The sequence below is a fragment of the Dendrobates tinctorius genome, unplaced genomic scaffold (genome assembly GCF_039654945.1).
Source record: "Dendrobates tinctorius isolate UK_male_01 unplaced genomic scaffold, ASM3965494v1 ptg000326l, whole genome shotgun sequence".
Lineage (NCBI taxonomy): Eukaryota > Metazoa > Chordata > Amphibia > Anura > Dendrobatidae > Dendrobates > Dendrobates tinctorius.
Window position 1 is genome coordinate 2,264,148 of NW_027361993.1, and position 13,515 is coordinate 2,277,662.

Genomic DNA, 13,515 nt, shown 5'->3' on the forward strand with positions numbered 1-13,515 from the left:
GAAATGGCAGAGAATTGGTCAATTTCAAGGATAGTTTCAGGGATGGAAATGCAGGGGTCCGTAAGGGTAAGGAATAAGTCGTCGGCATAGAGGCTAATTTTGTATTGGTGGTTTTGCGTGTCTATACCTTTGATAGAAGGATGGTTTCTAATTCGTTCTGCTAGGGGCTCCATGGCAAGAAGGAAAAGGAGAGGAGAAAGGGGGCAACCTTGCCTAGTGCCGTTTTTTATAAGGAATGTGTCAGATACATGGTTATTACAAACTACTCTGGCTTTGGGGGATGAGTAAAGAGCCTTTATGGAGGTTACTAGTGAATCATTGAATCCAAATTTAGTTAGGGTTTCTCGAAGGAAAGACCAGCTTAATCTATTGAATGCTTTTTCTGCGTCGAGCGATAATAAAGTGATAGGGTGTTTGGTAGCATTGGCCCATTTTATGGAGTTTATCAGTCTCCTTGTGGCATCTGCTGGTTGCCTTCCTTTGATAAAGCCAGACTGATCATTGTGAATAAGCCTAGGGAGAATGGAGCTAAGCCTGTTCGCTAGAATTTTAGAATATAATTTAACATCAGTGTTAAGGAGGGATATGGGTCTACAATTCTCGATAGCCTTTGGATCTCCTTTGTTTTTAGGTAGAACTAAGATGGAAGCTTCCAACATCTCAGAGGGAAATTGACCTGTATTGGAAGCATGATTAAAGGCCAAGGTGAGGTGAGGTGAAAGGATAGTGTTGAAAGCTTTATAACACGTATTAGTGAACCCGTCGGGGCCTGAGGATTTGTGAAGGTCAAGCTTGTTGATGGTTTCCTCAATTTCTGATTTGTCTATTGGGGCGGATAAGAATGAAAGGTCATTTTCAGAAAGAAGGGGGAGGTTAATAGATGAGAGGTAAGTGGCAATTTCTGCTGTATTCTGAAGCGAAGATGTGGGGTTGGTATTTAAGTTGTAGAGATTGGCATAAAATTTTGCGAATTCATTTGAAATCTCTTGAGGATGGGAAATTTTGGAGTTTCCTACAAGATATTTGATTCTGTTTATTTTACTTTGAATTCTGCTATTTTTAATTTTGTTGGCCATGTATTTTGTGGACTTGTTTAGAGAGGTATAGTAATTGAATTTGGATGATCTCACTGCGGCTTCATAGGGGACCTGAATTAGATTCCTAAGGTCAATTCTGAGTTTTGATAGGTCCAATTTATGTTGTGGTGATGACGAGGGCAAACCAATTATAACGTTCTCTATTTTCCAAATTGATTTTTGGATATTGGAAATTTTTAGGTTATTTTCCTTTTTGTTCTTAGAGGAAATCTCTATTAGGATACCCCTTACCACCGCCTTGTGAGCACACCAATTTGTTAGCGGACTGGTGTCTTCTGGCTTGTTCTCATTAAAATAGTTGTTGATAGCGTTTTGTAAGGTAATTTTATGTATGGGGTTATTGACAATGTTTGCGTTACATCTCCAAAGTTTGGTATTTCTTAGCGGAGGACCTAGAAAAAATTTTCCAATAACTGGTGCATGGTCGGACATTGTTCTGTGGCCAATAGAGACATCTTAAAATCTGGTAAGAGAAAAAACATCAGAAACGATGAGGTTGATTCGCGATGCGGATTGGTGGGTATCGGAGAAATGTGAAAATTCTACTGAAGGAGAATTTAGGCATCTATAAGTGTCGAACAGCTCATTTTTATCAAGCCAAGTGTTTAGGTTATCAGTAATGGGTCTAGATAGTGAGGATGAGTCTATTGTGCTGTCTGGGGTGAGGTTAAAATCGCCCAGGAGAAACAGATCTCCTCTCCTCACAGATGATACATTTTTCATCAACTTTTTGAGAAACTTATGTTGGCCTCGATTGGGTGCGTGCAAATTGACTAGTGTGCAGACCTGATTATTCAATTTGCAAACTCATATGTGGAACCTACCCTCCTCATCACCATGTTCCTCTAAGGCCTCAAAGGGGATAGATCCATTAATCAGCGTTATAACCCCTGCTTTCTTGCTAGAGTTGCAAGACTCATAAATATGAGGATACTTGCTGTGTTGAAAGTATGGGTGGTTGTCTCTGAGGAACTTCGACTCTTGAACACATGCAATGTCAATACATGCATTTATCAACTCTCTCCAAAAAGTGTGTCTTTTCTTAGGGCTGTTTAAGCCTCTAACATTGTAAGATAAGAATTTAAGACTCATATCTGAGGAACGACAGAGACAGACCACTGATATGAGGAGGGAGCTGGTAAATGGTTTAGGTTGGAAGCTAACAAAGCAACTAGAACAATTAATGAAAATAAATAACTATCAAATGTTATTTCAACTTTTGCTTCAAATTATATATAACGGAACAATTTAAACTGTAAAACTGTTCAAGTAGTTCAAAGCAAAGAAACTACATCTATAATATCGGGGGTAATTCCGTGAACTGGAATAGGAGGGTAAACCTCCACTATAAGAGACTACAGGCCTGAGTACCTGTGGAAGAAAAGGTTAATAAGCAGGCAGGCTGTGTATGATTAGATCAATTATTATGCCTGGAATGACTATTGCTAATTGAATCCAAGAAATCAGCTCCTTCCTCTGGAGTGAAGATGGGGATCGTTCTCCCTCTATAGTTCACCAGCAATTTGACGGGAAAACCCCATTTATGTCACGGTCCCCACCGCCGCGCGCCCTGCCAAGGCCCCCACCGCGCACCCTGCCGCACGCTGTCATACTCACCGGCAAGCTCCGCAACTCCTCTCTCCAGCGTCGGCGGCAGCGTCCTTCTCTGACGTCACTTTGACTCCTGCGCATGCGCCCTAGGCCGCAGCCGGCTCTCCCTGCTGGATCTTATACTCCGGCGGTGTCCTAACCCGGTAGCACCGCCGGACCAATGGGGGCGGATCCTTACCTATATCAGGCCGCCGTCCCTTAGTGGAGACGCCTGATCGCTGATGTTACATTAGCACTCTGGGTCTCAGTGGTTCTGCCTTCTGTGTGGCTTACCTCACTCTGCTTTGTGCTTCCTTGCAGTCCTGCCTGACCGTCTCTGTTCCTGCAGTCCTACTCCGGCCCTGCTCCGTCCTGTTGTCCGTGCTCCAGTCTCCGACCTGCTGTCTGTGGTCCAGTCCTGCCTTACTACTCCAGTCCTGTCATCCGTGTCCTTGCTCAATCCTGCTGTCCGTGGTCCGTTCCTCCAGTCCTACTCCAGTCCAGCCTAACCGTGTCTGTTCCTGCTCCGGTTCTGCCTACCCGTGTCCGTTCCTGCAGTCCTACTCCAGTTTGCCTAGCCGTGCCTATCTCCGTAGCACACTCCAAGCCACCCCTCTTGGTTCCGGATACCGTGGCATTCGAACCCCTGGACCTGCTCCTAACGATCCCTGTATAGGGGTCGGTTCCACCTGGTTGCTCGTCCGGGGCCCCTCGGTGCCGCGGTCCAGTGGGTCCACTCCGGGACTTCCACCTTGCCTAGCATGTCGGTAACAATTTATAGGGTATGTCCTTGTCCCGAAGGGCTGCAGTTATATTATGAAAGGACCGACGTAGTTCCAGCGTTTCCTTGGATAGATCCGGGAAAACTTTGAGATCTTTGTATGGGTCAGCGAAGGATTTGTTGGTCTTGAGATAATTTAGGATCCTTTCCATAGTTTGATAGAAATGGCCTCTAAGAATTGTGTCTCTTGGAAGTTCCTGAGAAATTTTTGGCGGGCGAGGGAGCCTGTGTGTTCTGTCTATTATCAAATCTGATTCGGATAGGTCAGGGATGGCTAGCTTGAAAATTTCTTGGATATGACTTGTAAGATTTTCTTGGAGGATGTTTTTGGGGATCCCCCGGATTTTAATATAATTCCTCCGTCCTCTATCCTCTAGGTCGGCCATTTTGACTCTCAGTTTTTGTACTTCGGCTGATAAGTAGAGTTGAGCGAAACGGGTCGAAAAAATTCAAAAGTCGCCGACTTTTCGCAAAGTCGGGTTTCATGAAACGAAACCCGACCCTAGGATGAGGTCGGCCACGAGGTCGGCGACTTATGCGCCAAAGTCGCGTTTCAAAAGTTTGTTTTGCGCTCTTTTTCAGCCAATCAGGATCCACGGACACTGTGGGCAACGTGATGACATAGGCACGGGTCACCACCATCTTTCAGAAGGGCATGCAAGTGATTGGCTTGCTTTGGTGGGCGTCACAGGGGGTATAAAAGGGCGTGCACGCCGACCGCCATCTTACTTCTGCCGATCTTAGTATAGGGAGAGGTTGCTGCTTATTCTGTAGGGAGAGCGTTAGGCAGGGAAGAAGACAAAAAAACTGCTTCTGCTGCTAGCGATTTGGCCTGCACAACACACAAGTCACTGTGTGTGCAGTGCAAGGGGAGGCTATATTGTGGTGTATCAGTGGTGTTGGTTGTTGGGCTGCCTTTTAAGGCTTCCTGACACGCTGGCATTGCTGTTTACCCACTGCTCCGCAAACTGCTTTTTTAAAAGCAATCCAATCTCCCTTATCCTCTCGTCACTTTGGTCACAGGCAGCTGTGCCATCGAGCGTGTCACATAGCGCTCAGATATCAGTGGGCCGCACACAATCCACAAGTGTTCAGTGTCCAAAAGTGTACGCAGAGATTCAAAATCTCCATTATCCTCTCGTCACTTTGGTCACAGGCAGCTGTGCCATCGAGCGTGTCACATAGCGCTCAGATATCAGTGGGCCGCACACAATCCACAAGTGTCCAGTGTCCAAAAGTGTACGCAGAGATTCAAAATCTCCATTATCCTCTCGTCACTTTGGTCACAGGCAGCTGTGCCATCGAGCGTGTCACATAGCGCTCAGATATCAGTGGGCCGCACACAATCCACAAGTGTCCAGTGTCCAAAAGTGTATGCAGAGATTCAAAATCTCCATTATCCTCTCGTCACTTTGGTCACAGGCAGCTGTGCCATCGAGCGTGTCACATAGCGCTCAGATATCAGTGGGCCGCACACAATCCACAAGTGTCCAGTGTCCAAAAGTGTACGCAGAGATTCAAAATCTCCATTATCCTCTCGTCACTTTGGTCACAGGCAGCTGTGCCATCGAGCGTGTCACATAGCGCTCAGATATCAGTGGGCCGCACACAATCCACAAGTGTCCACTGTCCACAAGTGTACGCAGAGATTCAAAATCTCCATTATCCTCTCGTCACTTTGGTCACAGGCAGCTGTGCCATCGAGCGTGTCACATAGCGCTCAGATATCAGTGGGCCGCACACAATCCACAAGTGTCCAGTGTCCAAAAGTGTACGCAGAGATTCAAAATCTCCATTATCCTCTCGTCACTTTGGTCACAGGCAGCTGTGCCATCGAGCGTGTCACATAGCGCTCAGATATCAGTGGGCTGCACACAATCCACAAGTGTCCACTGTCCACAAGTGTACGCAGAGATTCAAAATCTCCATTATCCTCTCGTCACTTTGGTCAGAGGCAGCTGTGCCATCGAGCGTGTCACATAGCGCTCAGATATCAGTGGGCCGCACACAATCCACAAGTGTCCACTGTCCACAAGTGTACGCAGAGATTCAAAATCTCCATTATCCTCTCGTCACTTTGGTCACAGGCAGCTGTGCCATCGAGCGTGTCACATAGCGCTCAGATATCAGTGGGCCGCACACAATCCACAAGTGTCCAGTGTCCAAAAGTGTACGCAGAGATTCAAAATCTCCATTATCCTCTCGTCTCTTTGGTCACAGGCAGCTGTGCCATCGAGCGTGTCACATAGCGCTCAGATATCAGTGGGCCGCACACAATCCACAAGTGTCCAGTGTCCAAAAGTGTACGCAGAGATTCAAAATCTCCATTATCCTCTCGTCACTTTGGTCACAGGCAGCTGTGCCATCGAGCGTGTCACATAGCGCTCAGATATCAGTGGGCCACACACAATCCACAAGTGTCCAGTGTCCAAAAGTGTACGCAGAGATTCAAAATCTCCATTATCCTCTCGTCACTTTGGTCACAGGCAGCTGTGCCATCGAGCGTGTCACATAGCGCTCAGATATCAGTGGGCCGCACACAATCCACAAGTGTCCAGTGTCCAAAAGTGTACGCAGAGATTCAAAATCTCCATTATCCTCTTGTCACTTTGGTCACAGGCAGCTGTGCCATCGAGCGTGTCACATAGCGCTCAGATATCAGTGGGCCGCACACAATCCACAAGTGTCCAGTGTCCAAAAGTGTACGCAGAGATTCAAAATCTCCATTATCCTCTCGTCACTTTGGTCACAGGCAGCTGTGCCATCGAGCGTGTCACATAGCGCTCAGATATCAGTGGGCCGCACACAATCCACAAGTGTCCAGTGTCCAAAAGTGTACGCAGAGATTCAAAATCTCCATTATCCTCTCGTCACTTTGGTCACAGGCAGCTGTGCCATCGAGCGTGTCACATAGCGCTCAGATATCAGTGGGCCGCACACAATCCACAAGTGTCCACTGTCCACAAGTGTGTGCAGAAATTCTAAAACTCCCCTGTCCTATAGACACCTTGTACCTTGTTTTACATTACTATATAGTTTGTTGGATTTTGTCTACATTTCTACCAAAAATGAGGAAGGCTGGTGGAAGAGGCCGTGGAATTGGGCGGGGGTTGGCAGCTGGTAATGATGGTGTTGGTGGTGGATCTGATGGTAGTGGCAAGAGCAAAATAGGACCGAATGCAGGAGGTGCTGACCCTGCGTCATCGTCTGGCTACATAAGGACTCGAACGCTTAGTTTTCTAGGAGTTGGCAAACCGCTTTTAAAGGCAGAGCATCAGGAAAACGTTTTGTCTTACATTGCTGACTCAGCCTCCAGCTCTATCGCCTCCTCTTCTTCAGTTGTAAAAAGTAAAAGCACTGAGTCGTCATTGGAGGCTCATGTTCATGAACCACACCTTTCCTTGTGTCCTTCACCCCAACCAAGATTGAAGGATGACGCAGGCCATACTACTGATTACTCCATGGAGCTGTTTTCACATACCATGCCTGGATTATCAAGTCAAATGGTGAATTACCCAGGCCAAGATGAATCTGACATGGAGTGCACTGATGCACAGCCACTGATGGATGATTCTGCTGGTACATTCACTCAGAGCACTACATTGTCCTCGCAGTGTACAGAGCCAGATTTTGACCCTGATGAGACTCAGGTGCCCCTTCCCGCACACTATACCACCATACACGGTGACACAGAGAAAGGTGCACATGACATAGAAGAGGAGGTGATGGATGACCCAGTTGTTGACCCAGATTGGCATCCATTGGGGGAAGAGGGTGCTGCTTCCAATAGCTCAGATGAGGAGCATCCACAGCAGACATCGACATCGCAACAGCTGTTATCTGGCAGGCCCGGAGCACTCCAAAGACAGGTTCCAAACATCAAAAGAGTTGCTGGACAGCTTGTCCAGAGGGTCAAAAGATCACAGCGTGCTAGGCCGCAAAATGTCTGCCAAAGTAGGAAGAGTGCAGTGTGGCAGTTTTTTGAACAAAATCCTCATGATCAGGCCAAGGTTATCTGTAAGAAGTGCGCAAAGACCTTTAGCCGAGGGAAAAATCTGAAAAATTTGAATACCAGTTGCATGCTTAGACATTTAACCAGCATGCACTTGCAAGTGTGGACACAACACCAAACCTCAAGTGCCACATGTGCAACTGATCACAACGAAGGTAGTCAGCAACGCTACATTGTTTCCCCCACTGTAAGCCCACCGGTTAGCACAGCAGCAAATGTTGAGGTGTCGTTGCAAGGCCACAGCAGTCAGGGAATCCCACTGTTATATCAACGAAAGACTGATTCTAGGCCATCAGAAAGAACAACAACTCCATCACCATCATCAACCCTCTCTCAGTCCGCCCTGTCCACCGCTACTTCCACCATATGCAGCTCTCAAGTCCAGCTCACCCTCCCAGACACTATGAGTAGGTCAAGAAAGTACTCAGTCTCTCATCCGCGTACACTGGGTTTGAACGCCCACATTGCCAAACTAATCTCGTTTGAGATGATGCCCTTTCGGTTGGTGGAAAGCACAGCTTTCCGCGAACTCATGGCCTATGCAGTACCACGCTATGACCTACCCAGTCGCCACTTCTTCTCTCGCAAAGCCATCCCAGCCCTCCACCATCATGTGAAAGACCGCATTGTCCATGCACTCAAGCAGTCAGTGAGCGGAAAGGTGCACCTCACAACTGATGCATGGTCCAGTCGGCATGGCCAGGGCCGTTACGTGTCCATCACTGCGCACTGGGTTAATGTGGTGGATGCAGGGTCCACAGGGGACAGCGGTGGTGGGACAGTGCTGCCTAGCCCACGGTATAGGAAACAGTTGGCTGTAGGCGTTCGACCCTCCTCCTCCTCCAGAAGCGACAGCTCGTCCACAGAGCGCAGTCGTACGAGCACTCCATCTGCAGCTGCCACTGTTGCACACGATGTGTCCCCCTATCGAGCAGCTAGTGGAAAGCGTCAGCAGGCTGTGTTGCAGATGATGTGTTTGGGCGACAGACACACCGCCGAGGTGCTGGCCGAGTACTTGAAGCGACAAACTGAGTCATGGCTGGGCAGTGTACATCTTGAGGCAGGCAAGGTAGTTAGTGATAACGGCCGTAATTTTGTGGCAGCCATAGCCCTTTCAAAACTCAGCCACATACCTTGCTTGGCTCACACCTTGAACCTGGTGGTGCAGTGCTTCCTCAAAAATTATCCGGAGTTAACAGCCCTGCTCCAGAAGGTGCGAAGACTGTGCGCGCACATCCGCCGGTCGCCTGTACACTCCGTTCGTATGCAGAAGCTGCAGCGATTGCTCCACCTTCCCAACCACCGCCTCATTATCGACATTGCAACAAGGTGGAACTCCACCCTGCACATGGTGGAGCGGCTGTGCGAGCAGAGGCAGGCCATAATGCATTTGTGGGAGGATACACGGCCAGGCACTTTGAGAGCAGACATGGAGTTGACAGGCGTGCAGTGGTCGAAGCTGAAAGACCTTTGTAAAGTCCTTCAGTGTTTTGAGGAATGCACACGGCTGGTAAGCGCAGACGACGCCATCCTAAGCATGAGCATCCCACTTATGCGTCTGCTCATGCAAACTTTGACGCACCTTAAGGAGCAGGCGTCTGCAGCCAATGTTGATGAGGAGGAAGAGGAGGAGGGAATCCTTGATGACATTCAGCCATTGTCTGCTCAGGGACCTCTCCTGGACGAGGTGGAGGAAGAAGAGGAGGAGGAGGAGGAGGATGATGGGGATGATTACTTAGGGGAGGAGGATGCATCTCGTGGGGCAAGTGAAAATGTTGGCGTGGCAAGGTCTGGTACAGGGTTTGTGCGTGACTGGAGGGATGTGGATTTGCCAGAAAGTGCTCCTCCACCCAGCACTCGCAGTGCATCATTGACACCGGGAACATTGGCCCACATGTCAGATTATGCCTTGCGGATCCTAAAAAGGGACCCCCGCATTGCCAAAATGATGAACGATGACGACTACTGGTTGGCCAGCATCCTGGATCCACGCTATAAAGGCAAATTACAAAACATCATGCCACAGGAGAACCTTGACCTAATATTGGCTAATAAACAAGCAACTCTGGTAAATCGGTTGCTTGAGGCATTCCCAGCACACAGCAGCGGTGATGGTTCTCACACGAGCCGTACGGGCCGGGGGCAGCTTGGCAGAGGTGTTCGTGGTGCACACAGCAGAAGTGGCGTTGGAGACAGGGGTTTCATGACAATGTTGTGGACTGATTTTTCAAACACCGCTCACACAACTGGTAATACTGCATCGATGGAAAGTGACAGGAGACAGCAGTTGTCAACTATGGTTACAAACTACTTTTCCTCCCATATCGATGTTCTCCCACACAGGTCATTCCCCTTTGACTATTGGGCCGCTAAACTGGACACCTGGCCTGAATTGGCCCAATATGCCTTACAGGAGCTCGCTTGCCCAGCTGCAAGTGTGCTATCGGAAAGAGTCTTCAGTGCAGCTGGATCAATCCTGACAGAAAAAAGGACCCGTCTGTCAACCCAAAATGTGGATGATCTAACCTTCATTAAAATGAACCACGCATGGGTTTCCAAGGATTTTGTCCCACCTTCCCCTGATGAAACATAGGGTGACAGAAAAATGGCTTGCTTTGGTCCACCTCTTCCTGGGACTTCACCTATTTCGCCTTTTGCATCAGCTGAATGTCCAACATCAACATATGCCACTTTCTAAAACTCCCTAACTGTGCTGCCTCCCCCCCATGGCCGGGGTAACCACCTAGCGCACGACACCGTGCGAGTGCTGTTGCCCTGGACAGGTGGGTAGGCCGACTCTTGGGCGCGGGCACTGGCACAGGGTCCCTCATAGTGCAATCAAGTGTCTCTGACGGTGGTGGTGCACACCCGCCGTCAGACACACCGCTGTACTATGAGGGGCCCAGTGCCAGTACCGACGCCCAAGAGTGGGCCCCCCTTGCTTGGGCAGGGCCCCAGCATTTGCAATCTTTACCTCTCCCTGCTCCTCCGCTGTGTAATCTGGGCCGTCAAATCCATACTGTGCCTGACACCGTCTGAGCCTGCCTCCTGAGACATATATTTTGAATGTGTACGCTATCCATACATGTTATCCAGGGATATGGTACCCTTTCTAACCTTTGTGCAATCACGTGCAATCCATACTGGGCCTAACACCGTCTGAGCCTGCCTCATGCTGTATAGACATATATTTTGAATGTGTACGCTATCCATACATGTTATCCGGGGATACGGTACCCTTTCTAACCTTTGTGCAATGACGTGCAATCCATACTGGGCCTAACACCGTCTGAGCCTGCCTCATGCTGTATAGACATATATTTTGAATGTGTACGCTATCCATACATGTTATCCAGGGATATGGTACCCTTTCTAACCTTTGTGCAATGACGTGCAATCCATACTGGGCCTAACACCGTCTGAGCCTGCCTCATGCTGTATAGACATATATTTTGAATGTGTACGCTATCCATACATGTTATCCGGGGATACGGTAACCTTTCTAACCTTTGTGCAATCACGTGCAATCCATACTGGGCCTAACACCGTCTGAGCCTGCCTCATGCTGTATAGACATATATTTTGAATGTGTACGCTATCCATACATGTTATCCAGGGATACGGTACCCTTTCTAACCTTTGTGCAATGACGTGCAATCCATACTGGGCCTAACACCGTCTGAGCCTGCCTCATGCTGTATAGACATATATTTTGAATGTGTACGCTATCCATACATGTTATCCAGGGATACGGTACCCTTTCTAACCTTTGTGCAATCACGTGCAATCCATACTGGGCGTGAGAACGGCTGGCGAGCTGTTAAGCAAGCTACAGCACCTGTCCAGACAAGTACAGGGATTCCCTAGCGAGGAGACTTATTTGATTGTTTTCTATGTTGGGACAGCAATTTTTGGGGAGCACTATACTCTGGAGAATGATAGATGGGGCCCACCATACACTGGAACATTCCAAAGGTGGACATCAGACACTGGAGCAGCATTTACAGGGCCCATTATACACTAGAGCATTAGAAATGGGGCCCATTATGTTTGGAGCATTATTTGGGCCCATAAGACAGTGGAGCTTCATCCATGGGGACCAACATATACTGTAGCATTATGTGGAGCTCATCATATACTGTTTCAAACATTATATGGGACCAATGATTTTGTATGGAGAAATAGATGGGCCTCGTCATGAGATGTAAAAAGTGAGGTATTTTTCATTGTACTATACCGCTATTTCTCTGCCGTATCGGAGCATGATGAGTTGTGGTATGTGTTAAAGGGGCGCTCTTTCGCCCAGGGCACATGAAAACCTGCAGCCAGCCCCCCCCCCCACAAATTTAGCCAAATAACCCCCATTTTTCAGTGCGTAACTTGTATTATGAAGTTAATTAAGGTTGACAAGCTTAAGTAAGAAGAATTGATGCTTTTGGCATTCAAATGGGCACTGTAGGTGTGTTTCCTGTCCTCCTCTCACTGCCGACTTTTATTCCCCATTGACTTACATTGGGTTTCGTGTTTCGGGACGACCCCGACTTTTCCCTATAATCGGACGATCTTGCTCGACCCGACTTTTGGAAAAGTCGGGTTTCACGAAACGAAACGCGACCCTAAAAAAACAAAAGTCGCTCAACTCTACTGATAAGTATTGAATGTCGACTGAGGACTCCTTCGACTTTCATTCAAGTTTGCATAGTCTTTCTTCATGATTGGCTAGTTGCCTGTCGATGGTCTCACAATATTTTTTAAAGTTATTATCTATTTTTTGGCTTAATAGCTCAAAATTTTTGTTCATAGAATTAAACAGTTTACTGAGCATGTCTTGGCTGGGGTCATGAGGGCTAGCAGATTGCTGAGATGGTGGATGGTCAGGTCCTGCATCAAGAGCAGATTTTTCAGGTCTAAATTTGGTTTTAGCGGGCGTTGGATTTGGTGATGTGTCGCTTGACACTCCTTCGGAGTCTGAGATCTCCTCTTGATTTGAGCTAGATTCGGCCCGAGCTCCTGGAGTTCTCCTTTTTTTGTTGTAGGAGGTATCCATAGTTTCCGCTGAATAATATGTTGATATCTCTTTCAAATTAGGGGTATTGAATTGAGAAGACAGATTTGTTCTTCTCGTTTGACCTGAAGTAAGAGGAAGGTCCCTTGTAGGAGACCTGGATCTCAATGGACTTGAGGTATTGTCTTGTGGACTAGTTTGATGCCTGTTCCAGGAAGAAATTTCCATCTTTCGTTCATTTTGTGACTTGGGAAGAGATGGAGTAGAGAGTTTACCCTTGGACTTGGAATTGCTCATAGTGGTAATAAAATTGCATTGAAATGGAGAAACAGAAATATAAAAGATTTGTGGCGTCACAGTAGCGATCTCAAATGGAGTCGCACAGAAATTGTAATGCAGTAAAGACTACGCGGGGATTTTTAGTGCGATACCAAATGATTGCGATGAGGAAGGAAGACTTAGTAAAGTCTTGTTTGAGGACGCTCGGTTCCACTGCATCTCGTTAGGGAACTTGCGAACGGAGTCAGGGTCTAGTGGAGACCAAATAGGGACTCTTGCATCTCCAGCAGTAAGAGAGTTCGCAGGGGGGATCACGGAACCTCGCAAAGGTAGGTCGCAGCTGTGTCCCGATTATGGAGCTTGCAGAAGGTCACAACTGCGACCCGATTTACGGAGCTTTGTGGCAAAAGAGGGCCTCTCTGCTTACCAGTCAGTCCCGTTCTGTGTCCGCAGTCCTGATGTGTCTGCGGGATGCTGATGGTGTGTGGTCTGTACCAAGAGGGCCTGTATTCTCGGCTCCGGTCAGAGTTGTGATGAGGCTGACAGCTCTGGAAGTTAAGTCGGTCGCTACCAGCTACTTTAGCCCCTGGCTTTGCGGCCTAGCAGCAGATTTAGGCCTCAATCCTCTTTGGTGCCCCGGAAGATCAGAGGTCGATTTTTACCGGGCTTGAAGTGATCTCTTGGGTGTCAGAAGAGTGTTATACACAGATTTAGTGCTGAATGGCCTGTTTTTGCCGCTGTGGAAGTCAGA